This window comes from Hakea prostrata, chromosome 7 (genome assembly GCF_041222555.1).
Source record: "Hakea prostrata isolate BN-2017 chromosome 7, UWA_Hpros_2, whole genome shotgun sequence".
NCBI lineage: Eukaryota > Viridiplantae > Streptophyta > Magnoliopsida > Proteales > Proteaceae > Hakea > Hakea prostrata.
The window spans coordinates 46,362,527-46,376,409 of record NC_142606.1 but is presented as its reverse complement, the minus strand read 5'-3'; the positions used below and the strand labels follow the sequence as shown (position 1 = coordinate 46,376,409).

At 42.3% G+C, this 13,883-nt stretch overlaps 1 protein-coding gene across 1 annotated transcript in view; it reads right to left on the bottom strand.

Annotated features, from left to right (window-relative positions):
• The window catches only part of LOC149011265 (uncharacterized), a 120,996-nt gene that overhangs the window by 1,600 nt on the left and 105,513 nt on the right, over nt 1-13,883 (bottom strand). The window lies entirely within an intron of this gene.

Genomic DNA, 13,883 nt, shown 5'->3' with positions numbered 1-13,883 from the left:
GCATATCTTGCTTTCTGGCCAATCTAAACTGGCCTCGAAGCTAAGATTCCAATCCTTGATCTGGACCTTACCAGTTTCTGTTAAGATGACCCAATTTTCACATCACCCAATCCTACCATCGATTATGTCCAATACTTGGATTTAATACCCTCCATCGAACTAGTCATCATAGTGGATGTGGATTGATGAATAATGAACGCTGAATCCACAGCCACCACTGTTCTTAGATGCTACCAAGAACTAAGTAAAACCACTTGGATATGACTGACCAAGGAAACTGGCCTTTGGATATTACTCGCCACAGAATTTAGTCTTTAAATCTCAGATCAGACCAACAAATAATAATAAAATAAAATACTAAAAATAAAAATAAAAATAAAAACAGTAAAAAAGAGAGGAGAGTATACAACTAAAATGAAAGCAGTAACCGATTTAATCAAGTTGTTATTCCTCCAAGGGAATATTCATACAGCACCAGGCCTGATCTAATTATATAAAGGACTCGAGTTCAAAGTGGATTAGGAATACCCCCCAACCCCCAACTTCACAGTTACCCTAGGATTCCCTCCTTTGTGAACCAGCAAATAAAGAACCAAACCTAGATGGGATGATGGTGGGAGGAAGTAACACTATTATGGAATGGGTCTGGTGATGCAATGAAAAACACCAAGGGTCAAAACCTGCTGTTGAAACTTGGGTCTAAATGTTCCAAGTTTCGACCAAAATTTCAGTCCAAACTAGCATATCTTGGTTTCTGGCTTGGTTTAATCTGGCCTCGAAACCAAGATTCGGATCCTTAATCTAGACATTACCAGTTTCTGTTGGGAAGACCCAATTTTCGAATCACTCAATCCTACCATCGATTATGTCCAATAGTTGTATTCTCCATCATTAGGAACTAGTCATCATGGTGGATGTGGATTGATGAATAATGAAGGCTGAATCCAAAGCCACCACTTTTATTAGATGTTACCAAGAACCAAGCAAAACCACCTTGGATATGACTGACCAAGGAACTGGCCTTTGGATATTACTTGCCATAGAAGTTAATCTTTAAATCTCAGATCAGACCCCACAAAATATATATATATATATATATATATATATATATAAAATAAATAAAAATAAAGCAGTAATATATTTAATCAAGTTGTAATTCCTCCGTCAAGGGAATATTCGTAAGGCACTAGGCCTCCCCTCCCCCCAAAAAAAAAAAAAATATGAAGACCAATTGCAACATGAATTGACTTAATGTACAATGTCCAATTAAATGAAACTGAAAAGGAAAACTATCCCTGATTCAACAAAAAGTCGAACTAGTTAAATTAGAAACAAATATGAAAAGATTCATCTGTCCATGACTTGACAGAAGAAAAACTATTAACATGTTATGAACTAAAGCTAACTGCATGCTGCTCAGCAACTTCATCAGCCCTTTTAAGCTATTGAGCTAATTATATGCTGTAATGTCGATTGACACCGGCATATAAGTGATGTTATACTGTTGATAACAAGCCTTCAGTTAAGTATTTTTACTCATTTTATAGATAATTCACGTGCTTGGGAGTCCTTCTTGATTAAATAAAGCAAAGTTTTACCATAACTGCAGTTTTAGAGACATGAAAGCAAAAGCCTATGCAGCCGCTTATTTAACTGGATAACGTTTGCATTGGATGGCTTGGAACATTTGCACTAGATGGCTTGTTTTTTTGAGGATCCCTAACTTATTGACTGCGAATTCTGTAGTTATTATCGCCTTCATTGCTGCTGCTCCAGTAGATATCAATGGCATTCGTGACCTATTTCGGGTGATGTAAACAGAAATTCTAGGGTTTGGCTTGTAGGGACGTTGCCCTAGATGTAGGTTAACCCAAGGATCCTCATTAATATTATCAGCAGTCACAGAGTTTTGGAAGACCATACGGTAGAGGAGAATGGGCTGGCTTTGGTGTTCTAGGGTTAGGTTCAGCTGAGGTTTTGGGAATTTAGTGGGTATGGAGTTCCTTCGTAAAGAAAACATTTCCTAAAGGAAAGGTTAGGTTAATACTTCATGAAAACCAGCCAATGGGAGATATGGGATAAATTCCTTGAGATGGAAACTGGGGTTTAAAGGTGCCGGAATGGGTCGAAACATGGAAAGAATGCAGGTAATAAAATGGCATGTGATTCCCCAACTGTGATAGGGGTTTGGATGGCTAAATTAAAAGATATGAAGGTTCTTGTTCTTAGGGTCTTGGAAAGTTCGAAAATTCAAGAAAATAATCATATCTTGAAATAAGATGGTCAAAATGGGGTGAAATTGGTATTTAAGGTCACTAGGGTTAGGGGATGAGGCCCCTGAAGTTTGGGATAGATCCAACGGTTAGATTGGTGTAGATCTGGCCTTGAAATTTTGGTATCAAGAAAAGTTCAAAAATTCAAGAAAATAAAAAGAGGGATCTGATGGATGTGTGAACAAGAGGGAAGGCTAGGATTGGGGAGGAGAGGGGCTGTACTTGGAGAATGGTAGGAAGATATGATAGTAATCAAACTGCTGTTGGAGCATGAAAAATAATGCTAGGAATTGAAGAAGATGATCTAACAAGTCCAGCGTGGCCCTCCCAAGAAGACCACAACTTGATTTTCCTCCAAACTCAGATTTGTATTCAATTCAACTTGAAGATTACATAGTTGGAAGGCTTAATTTTTAGTCTCAAATAAGAAATAGAAGAGGACTCTAAGTTGGAAACCAAAACTCTAATTGCTTATCCAACAAACTCAACTACTACTCAACTATTTTGACATTTCAAAATAAAAAGAAAGAAGAAGAAAAACCTAGAGGACTCCAATCCAAATCCTAAGAGTAGATACGGAGTCCTAAAAATAAGGAGATTAAAGTGGACTCAAAATGTGGGATCCCAACCTAGCACCTAACTCGAAATCTCACCTAAATAAGAACTCTCAAATATCTTACCCAAAAAAAAAATTCAGAAAGATTGAGCCGTCCCTAAACCCCTTTTTTTGTTTCACTTTGAATCTATTTCAATTTCTCTTATTGATCCAACAGTTGAGACCTTTGAAAATGAAATGGAATTTTCTTGTTCATGGATCCTTCATCATTACTTTAAATCATTGGGTTTGGACATTACTTTAGCAATCCTCAATCGTTCCAAAATGGCACCATTATACCTTTTGTTTCTTTCTATCCAACAATCAACTCATAGGAATGATTGATTCACACGTGATACATTTTTGGTCGAAAAGCTTTTAACAAATCCAACAAACTTTCCTTTGGGATTTGTTGAAAATTGTTCAACTTTGATACTTACGATATCTATATCAAAGATATGCTTACAAAGTTTTTTCAACTTATCGGTTGACAATAACCCTGGATCCTTGCCCATGAGGAATAAATAGCATTGCTGCTTGAGCTCCATCATATCCTATTTACAACCCAACAAAGTACGAGTTCAAGTGGAATAGAACAAGCTATGTCTAGCCAAGAGCATCATTATTCCTTTAGAAAATGGTGGATGATAGAACCCACCACAATCATGTCTCACAGGTCACACATTGCTTTTTTACCTCATGTAGATCTGGGACTTTGGACAATATCATTGGTAGCAGTAACGAAGATGAATGATGAATGTGCTTCTAATGATGCCACTCAACCATGCACCCAAACTTAGGGCCATAGTGACGGTGGTGGTGATGATGATTCTGGTAGAGATAGTGGTGACGGTGGTAGTGGTGGATTGATGTGAGGGTATCACAATGATTCATGATTAGATTCTATCTGCAATGATTAGGTTCTATCTGCAAACCCAGGTCAACCAGAAGTACCAATTATTAAATATTATTATTATTAGTATTTTATCGAGTACCAAAAAGAATTTAGTATTATTATTGTTGTAATATGAAGAATTGCTCTAAAAGTTTATTATTCATAAACCCCAATAAGGTATTTATAGTTACAATCTAGTAAAGACCCACACTAAGTAAGAAAAAGAAATGCAAAACAAATAAAAACTAATTCTAGACTTATTAGGAAATAGAGTCCTATCCTAATTAGAAAACCTCAGTCCATGCTTTCAACACTCCCCCTCAAGTTTGAGCATAGATATTTATCATGGCTAACTTGCTCATAATGTAATTGAATACTTTTGTGCTCAAGCTCTTTGTGAGTACATCAGCCCGCTGCTCGTTTGAAGTAACAAAGATAATGTGGATCAACCCAGCCTCAACCTTCTCTTTGATGAAATGGTTGTCAATCTCCACATGCTTAGTCTTGTCATGCTATACTGGGTTGTGAGCTATGTGATCGCTGATTTACCATTTGAGTATAACTGTATAGGAAACTCCAAATTTTCCCAACCTCCTGAAACAGCCCTTTAAGCCATAGTACCTCACAAATGCCCTGAGCAATCGCCCTAAACTCAACCTCGACACTGGACCGCGTAACCACAGCTTGTTTCTTATTTCTCCAAGTCACAAGGTTACCTCCCACATACACACAATACCCAAAGGTAGACCTCCTATCATTTGGACATCCTGCCCAGTCTGCATCTGTATATGCCTCAATCTTCAAATGTCCATAAGCTGAAATTAAAATCCCTTTTCCTGGAGAGGCCTTCAAGTATCTCAAGATCCGATATATTGTATTCAAGTGTGAGGAGTAGGGATCATGCATATACTGGCTAATAAGACTAACTGCAAATATAATGTCAGGTCTAATGTGAGATAGATAGATCAACTTTCTTACTAATTTTTGATACCTTATCTTGTCAAATGGTTCTCCTTCATTTGCCTTCAAGTGTAGGTTAGGCTCAATAGGAGTCTCAGCAGGGTTACATCTTAGCATTCCAGTTTTCTCAAGAAGATTCAATGTATACTTCCTCTGGGATAGAGATACACCGCTAGCAGAATATGTCAACTCTAAACCTAAGAAATATCTGAGTTTTCCCATGTCTTTGATCTCAAATTCGGTTCCCAAAAAAGTCTTCAATGCTGAAATCTCATCCTCACTACTACCTGTGATCACAATATCATCCACATCTACTAAAAGTAGAGTAGTGTGAGAACCACCTCTTATAATAAACAAAGTGTGGTCTGCATTACTCTGCTTATAGCCATTAGATATCATTGCCTTATGAAACCTTCCAAACCACACTCTTGAAAATTATTTCAACCCATATAAAGCCCTTTTTAACATGCACACTTTCCCATAAGTCTCAAGGTGGCACATCCATATATACCTCCTTTTGGAGTTCTCCATGCAAAAAGGCATTCTTCACATCTAATTGTTGTAAACTCCACCCTTTATTAATTGCATATGAAATAATAGTATGCAATGTGTTCATCTTGGCAACAAGAGCAAATGTCTCCAAGTAGTCAACGCCATAAGTCTGAGTGAAGCCTTTGGCCACCAATCTTGTTTTGTATCTTTCAACAATTCCATCTGCCTTTTGCTTGATCACAAACACCGATTTGCACCCAACAGTCTGCTTCTTGTGGGCAAAGTCACCAAGTCCACGTTTTTTTTCTTTTCTTCAGAACTTGCATTTCCTCATTCATAGCTTCCTTCTAGTTTGAGTGAGATAATGCCTCCTGCCAAGTGTTAGAAACAGAAGTAGAGGACAAAGAGGAAATAAAACTTTGAAATTCTAGGGATAGCAACTGATATGAAACATAATTGGAAATTGGATGTTTGGTGCAAGTTCGAGGCTGCTTTCTTAAGGCACTTGGTAAGTCCAAAGTAAGATCAGAAGAAGGGTTAAAGACAGACTCACCTGAAGGAACGGATTGTTTAGGGCCAGGAACCAAAGCTTTTAACTGGCTTGGTTCAAAACAGGTCACTCGTTGATTTCTTTGATAGGTCTTTAGAGGTCTAGTATCCCCTTCTATATCATCTATCAGTTGTTCCTGTCTGGTCACTCCATCTTCCAATGGAGGATCATCTGTAGAAATCTCAGGAGGAATATTGAAAGGAGGAATTAACACTGGAAGCTCTTCGAAAGGAGGAATCAACATTGGAACCTCTTCACTATAACTCTCCCCTTGAAGAGGCGTAGGGGAAAAATAAAAAATCTACTCCTGGAACACAACATCCATAGAGACGAAAAAACGACGAGAACTAGGATGATAACACTTATACCCCTTCTGTGTAGTAGGATAACCTAAGAAAACGCACTTTAACCCACGAGGATCCAACTTTCCATGAACATGGTGGTTCCGGACGAAGGCAACACAATCAAAAACCTTAGGTGACATTGTAAAGGCTATTGTTCCTAAAAGAACCTCAAGTGGACATCGTTGATCTAAGATTTTGGAAGACATTCGGTTAATTAGATATGCTACAGTAAGGACGGCGTCACCCCAAAACCGAGGAGGCACATGCATAGAAAACATAAGGGAACATGTTACCTCAAGTAGATGTCTATTCTTGCGTTCGGCAACCCCATTTTGAGATGGAGTGTCGACACAACTAATCTCGTGAATGATGCCATGGTTTGCTAAGTAAGAAGAGAATGCTCCACCTGAAGCACTCAGTTCCTTTATCTGTACGGAGGATTTTGACTGCCGCCCCAAACTGAGTCCTAATCATATTATGAAAATTTTGAAAACACGAGAAAACGTCACTTTTTTGGTGAAGTAACCCATGTGGTCCTAGTGCAACAGTCAATATTGGTAACAAACCATCTATGATCAGATAAAGACATGGTTCCAGAAGGACCCCACACATCAAAGTAAATGACTGAAAAAGGAATTTTACTATGATGATCTGAAATAGGGTAAACATGCCTGGTCTGTTTGGCCAAAATACATGTCTCAAAATAAAAATCATTCAAATTACATCTTTTAATCAGATCAGGAAGTAACTTGGACAAAATTAACTTACCCTGGCCGACCACTATGTTAACCCATCGTCCCTCTCCCCCACCCTCCCTTGTCGTCAGTGACCTGAGAACCATGTCGTCTCAGTTGCCGGCGACCCCTGTGCTCCTTGCTCCCTCCGTTGACCCCCCAAATCCTCCCCAAAAACCTTGGAACTCTCTTTTCACCAACAAAAACTCCTCCGTTGAAAATCTAAACCTTTCCTACGTCCCCCCCTCCTCTTTCAACCCTACCCCCGTTGCTCACTACCAATCTTCCTCCACTGCCATTGGTATTGATCGATGGAAAGCCGCCATCATCGGCCAATTCCTGGGCCCTCCCCCACCCCTCAACATAACCAAACATTCACTTGCAAAGCAATGGAAAGCTATTGGGCTCATGGATGCTTACCTGTTGGTGTCTGGAATTTTCCTCTTCAACTTCTCTTCCCTTGATTGCCAGTCCCGTGCTCTAGACGGATCTCCCTAGTTTGTGGGTAGGTCCCAAATTTTCATCAAGCCTTGGTCACCCTCCCCTCCCCTCCGCAGGGTCGATTTCAACTCTTCCCCTATGGATCAGCCTTCCTGGTCTTCCCCTTGAATTATGGAATTGTGACTGCCTCAGTCGTATTGGTTCTACTCTCGGCTTACCCTTGCGCACTGATTCGAAAACTCTCAGGATGGAAAGACTTTCCTATGCTCGCTTGTGTGTGGATTTCCCTGCTTCTATACCTCTCCCTGCGACTGTCTCTATTGCTGATGATAATGGCCTGAAATACGAACAAATAATTGCCTACGATTGGGAGCCTCTTCGCTGTAATTGGTGCTCATCTTTTGGTCATAAAGATGCTACCTACGCGCCACTTCAACTCAAATATCTGCATCTTCCGATGTCCAAATTCATCGCGAGAACTCTCCCTCGTCATCTAAGAGAATGGATCTGCTGGTAAAGACCCTTGAAGAACAATCAATTTCTTGGAAAACACTTTGCCGAAGAACCTTGCTCCTGCTGCCGCCTCCACCGCCATAACTGAAGACCGTTAGACAAATGATGGTGGTCTCCTCGATGATCGTTTTCTGTCGGTTGATCCTTTCAACAAAGTTCCTCCTCAATCCTTGGTTGACTCCCTGGGAAAAATCTCTATTGAGGACCTTGTTTTTTATGCTGTAAGGTCTTCTGTCTCTTCTTCGGCGACTGCTCCTCCTCCGATGATTGCAAACACCAGTAGAAGAAGAAGACTTCCCAAAACTCTACCGCCGGTGGTGCCTGTCTCTTCCCACGAGGTCCTGAACCATTCCTGCCATAGTCTGGTCTCTGTTGTCCCTGCAACCAAGGTAAAAATTTAGCTCGAAATGAACATTCGACCTTGGAAAAGGTCGAAATTTCGACCGAAACTGGATATTTTTTTCCTGATTCTTGAAAACTCAATTTCAAGCTTCAAATGCACTCAAATTGATTTGGATTTTTGCATACTAGCTATTTCAAGCATAATAAACACTATAAAACTACTAGTTTACTAAAAACCTACTGAAAATGTAACATCCAACATTCCAAGTAATCAAGTATATAGTACATGAATCAGAGAAGAAGCTAGAATGTTATTACTTACAAGTCTATTCTATTCAAGCCTCAAGGTCTCCCTTTTACGTCTGCACCCCATACAAATGACAATATAACTCCCATGATGTTTGCCCCCGCCCCATATAGTTTTGGACATAGTTAAGAACTGCACCTCTGTATGTGGCCTCATCCACATGCATAAGATTCCCTAACGGTGGGAAGTTGTGAATCTCCAAAGGAACTGGTGGTGGTGGGCCTTGTGGCTGTGGAATAGTGTGGAAGATCTGCTCAACAAATGAAAGACCACCCAGCCCCTGGCTCTCAGGAGAAGGATAAGGATACTGATAAGGTCGCAGTGGCTGACTTCGATAATCGACAGTGGGAGGGACACCATAAGCTCCATAGGCCGCTCCATAACCATAAGGCTCCAGTCGTGGCTGACTGGCATGACCCTGAATCTGATAGCCAGGAGGGACACCATATGGTCCATAAGGACCATAATCATAAGTCGACTCGGTAGAACCAATACTCTCCACATCAGTATCATATGAGGACTCTGCAGGCCTATGCCATCCGGATCCTCTGGAGGTGGAGTCTCTAGCATCATCAATGCTCATCGATCTCATAGATCCCACCAAGCTCTCGGCATTGGATGGACGGTAGGACCCATATGATGGCGTGTCCTCTATGCTCCAGTCGTGCTGTCTCCCCTTCCCCTTCCTCGAATATGTAGAGGAAACATTTTTGCCTCGAGATGCAGCTCCAGTATGGTCTGAATCCCGGGGGGGGGGGCCCCCCCCCCCCCCCCCCCCCCCCCCCCCCCCCCCCCCCGATTTGGGGGGGGGGGGGGGGGGGGCCCCCCGCCCCCCCCCCCCCCCCCGCCCCCCCCCCCCCCCCCCCCCCCCCCCCCCCGTTTGGTGGGGGGGGGGGGGGGGGGCGCCGCCGGCCGCCCCCCCCCCCCCCCCCCCCCCCCCCCCCCCCCCCCCCCCCCCCCCCCCCCCCCCCCCCCCCCCCCCCCCCCGCCGCCCCCCCCCCCCCCCCCCCGGCCCCCCCCGGAAACCAACTTCCCCTCCGGGGGGGGGCAGGAAAAATTCGATCGAAATGGTCGAAATTTCGATCGAAATGCCTGCAAAAATCCAACTCGAAACGAAATTGAGTAGTAGGCACAAAAAGTATCCATTTCGTTTCGTATCGACCGAAATTTCGGTCGATCTGAGTCGAAATTTCGACCCGATACCATATCGGGCCGAAACGACACATGCGTAGGCTATAAAATACCCACTTTCGACCCGGTTTCGACATATCGACGGCATTTCGACCTACCGAGCCATATCGCCGAGCCATTTCGACCTCCTTTTGAATTTTTTTTGATTTCTCTTGTTTTCATCTGCTTCTACACCTAATTTCTAGTATTCCATTTCCTTCAAACACTTGATTTGCTCCTCCATTTGTGCATTTTCTCAAATCTTGCAAGGTGAGTAACCAACTTCCTCATTTTTTGATTTTTGTTTCATTTGTGCCTTAAATCATGTTAGATTGCTTCCAAATTTATATATGTTTACTTTAGAGTGATAATCTATGAATTTGTAGTGTCAAAATTATTTTTTGATTCTTCCTACTATTTTTTTATTTTTCTGTTATTAAAAATTATTTACTAAATTATGTATATTGTTAAAAATGTTTATGTATAGTACATGTATAAGCTTCAAATGGATGTATGTGAGAGTTGAGACACCATATTGCTGTGATGGTGTTGAATTAATTTTTTTTCTGTTAATTATGTAATTTTACTGTATTTAATATATATTTAAATAATTAAAAAAATATATTTAAATATTAAAAAAATAATTAATTTCAGTTTTAAATTTAAAAATAGGAGAGTATTAGTGGAAGCATGTATGCAATTTTTTGAGCATGTTGTGGATATTTTTAAGATAGTTAGTGTGTATTTTATATATTTTAAAATTATTTATATATTAAAAAAATACTTATATAGTTATACATATTTTTTTTAATATTTAAAAAATAGGAGGTTATTATTAGAAGCATGTATGTCATTTTTGGAGCATATTGTGGAGCTTTTCAAGATACTTAGTATGTGTTTCTTGTATCAGGCACTCTATTTTAAAGATGTTGGACATAGCTTGGGATCATGGAAGGCCAGCGACGGTGATAAGAGGAAGAGTGAGTGTAATTCTGCAAGAAACAAATAGGAGGAGGTGGGGCCACTAGATTGAAGGTGCATCTAGCTGGTGGCAACGAGGGATGTAACGGGGTGCCCAAAGGTGCCTATAGAGGTCAAGAAGGCAATGGCCTCATATATTAGTGGTGGAAAGCAAAAGAGGAAAGAGAAGAGAACACGAGAGGGATGAGTTCGAGGATGCACCTTAGATGACCTTCCGGATCCCGAGGGTTATGGTAGGGATGAGCCGGGAGACAGTGACCCCGATCCGGAGAGGCCGATCGGCGAGGAGGGCGATGATGATGAGTAGGGAGCAACGAGAGGATTGATGACATCGGGGAGGCAACGAGAGGGGTGCGGGTTGTGGGTCCTCTAGAGAGCCGATAGGTATGGGAGGTGTAGGTGGCTCCCAAGTCCCTATGAGGAGGTCTCGAGTGTCGGGCGGGAGGCTCCTATCCCACGGGCCCCTACAAGGGGTCGAGCTTCCTCGGCACATCCTACGGATCCGGATCTTGAGATTCTTCGCAATGATCCGGCCCTATTGCGAGGCCCGAGCATAAACGAGAGAAAGTTGAAGCACTTATGGGGGAGTGTGAAGGAGAAAGTGGGGATGGCTTTCTCCAAATGGGCGCATTACCATAGTGTTCCAGCACATACAGCTCGGGGGCCCTACTACGGAGATATGATTGAGCGAGATAGGCGAGGCGAGTGGGGAGTGGTGTACGGGGCCCCACTCCATATGAGATATACAATGTGTATTTGCCTAAGCATAAAGAGGACATAAATGAATACATTAAGGGATTAAAGCCCATGTGGAATCATTATGGAGTGACTACGATGGTCGATGGTTGGACTGGTCCCACTAGACAGTCCATCATCAATTTCATGTTGAATTGTGATGGGAGGACGGTGTTCCTCAAGTCGGTAGATGCATCCGGTGAGAAGAAGGATGCAAAATACATTTACAAATTACTTGAAGCAAGTGGTGAAGGAGGTTGGAGTGGAAAATGTAGTTCAAATTGTGATGATAATGGCTCCAACTACAAGAAAGGCTGGGTTGAAGATGCAAGAGAACTCCAGGTATCTAAAGTCTAAACATATAGTATTAATTTTCATTTGTAAATACATATATTTACATTACACATATACATGTACACTTTATAACTTTGTATTGATGGCTTGATGCCTTGATGGATGGACAGAGATATAGGCTCTTTTGGACTCCTTGTGCTGCTCACTTTGCATTGACTTAATGTTGAAGGAGATTGGAAAGGTCAAGCTTGTGAAGAATACGGTGGACCAAGCTCGACATGTTAGCACCTTCATATATAACCACACCTATGCATTAAGGATGATGAGGGACAAGTGTCGGGGGTGAGTTAGTGAGGCCGGGCATAACCAGATTTGCTACTAATTGGATAGCACTGCAGAGCTTTGAGAGTAGGAAGACGGCCTTAGGAGTATGTTTGCATCGGAGGAGTGGTTTAAGCTGGGGAGGGTTCTTCATCGGTGGGAGGAAGGAGAGCTCGGTTGACTATCCTTGATGAGAGTTTACGGCACAATGTGAGGATAGTAGTGAAGATGCTTGAGCTTTGTGGTGAATGTGTTGAGGATGGTAGATCAGCAAAGAAAACCTACTCTAGCACACATATTTGCTGCGATAGATAGGATGAAGCAGACAAGTTGCTCGGAGTCTACCCACGCGGCAACAAGAAAGTCCTTCAAATCATCAACGGTAGATGGGAGTCTATGTTGCGGCATCCATTGCATAAGGCTGGTGAGTTGTTAAGTTGTTAAGTACTTAAGTCTAGTATTTAATTTAATTTTCATTATGTTATCACACTATTAAGGCTTAAGCATTAACTATTCCCTTTTATGACATACTTTTTCTTACACGACATACTATTTAAATCCCAAGTACCATTACAAGGACAATATTGGGATGAGGCAAGATTTGATGGATCTTGTCCAAAGCTGTAGTGGAGAAGTTCGAACCGGATACGGCTAAACAAGCGGTCATCCTTATGGAGGTGAGATAGTGATTAGAATCATTTGATATTCACAATTCGTAGTTTTATACTAAGTCATTAACCTAGTAAGTAGTAACTAGTAACTACTAAGTACTAAGTCTAACTAGTTATTGTTTTTTCTCTTTATATATTAGATAAAGGCTTTTAGGGATGCCACTTTGGGAGCTTCGGTCGTCTTTGTGGCTGTATCGGGACGAGGAAACCGCCCCTGCAGGCAAGTTCATTCATTTATTTCATTATACATTATACATTTAATTATTATATTCTATGATTCTATCTTTAATTTAGTTATTTAAGTATTAAAATGACTTGGAGTCTATGTTTGTTGCAGCTGAGTGGTGGTTGCAATTTGGACGTGATTCACACAACTTGAGTAGGATTGCAAGCAAAGTGCTCTCCCAAACATGTTACTTGCCTTGGTTGTGAGCGAAATTGGAGCACCTTCAGCCTCATTCACTCAAAGAGGCGCAACCGATTGGGTGTGAAGCGTCTAGAGGACCTTGTCTACCTACACTATAATATGAGGCCCGAGAGAGGATCATATTAGACGAGGATGGACGGAGAGAGCACCAATATCGAGTTGGCCGACATATTTGAGATGGATGATGATGATAACCCGGTAGTTGATTGGATCGGGGATAGTGGAGACGGATTCTTTGGATGAGGATGGAGGTCTTCCCAATAGTCGGATTGCGAGAGGAGATGGGGGCTGATGTGGGGGACTTCATGGCCCGGGAGGGGAGGCCACATGCGAGCCCGCCCGTCCCTTCGTGCCACACCCTAGTGCATCCACCCGAGTGAGGATTTGATTTTCTGGTCCGACACTGAGAATGAGGTGACTCAGGCCTCCGGCGATGACGATGATGGTGATGATGATGACGGTGATGGTGATGATGGAGGGGATGAGGAGGGTGTGGGACCTCGTGATCAGGATTCAGCTGATCCTAGGGAGAGACCACCACCACCACCACCTGCTGGACGTGAGAGTCGAGGGGGGAGGACGACGACCACCGAGATTCACGGGAGAGAGTCGGTTCACCCACGCGACACGGGATTCGGACCATCTTGGAGCTGCATCTCGAGGCAAAAATGTTTCCTCTACATATTCGAGGAAGGGGAAGGGGAAACGGCATGGGCTGGAGCACGGAGGACACGCCATCATATGGGTCCTACCGTCCATCCGATGCCGAGAGCTTGGTGGGATCTATGAGATCGATGAGCATTGATGATACTAGAGACTCCTCCACCTCTAGAGGATC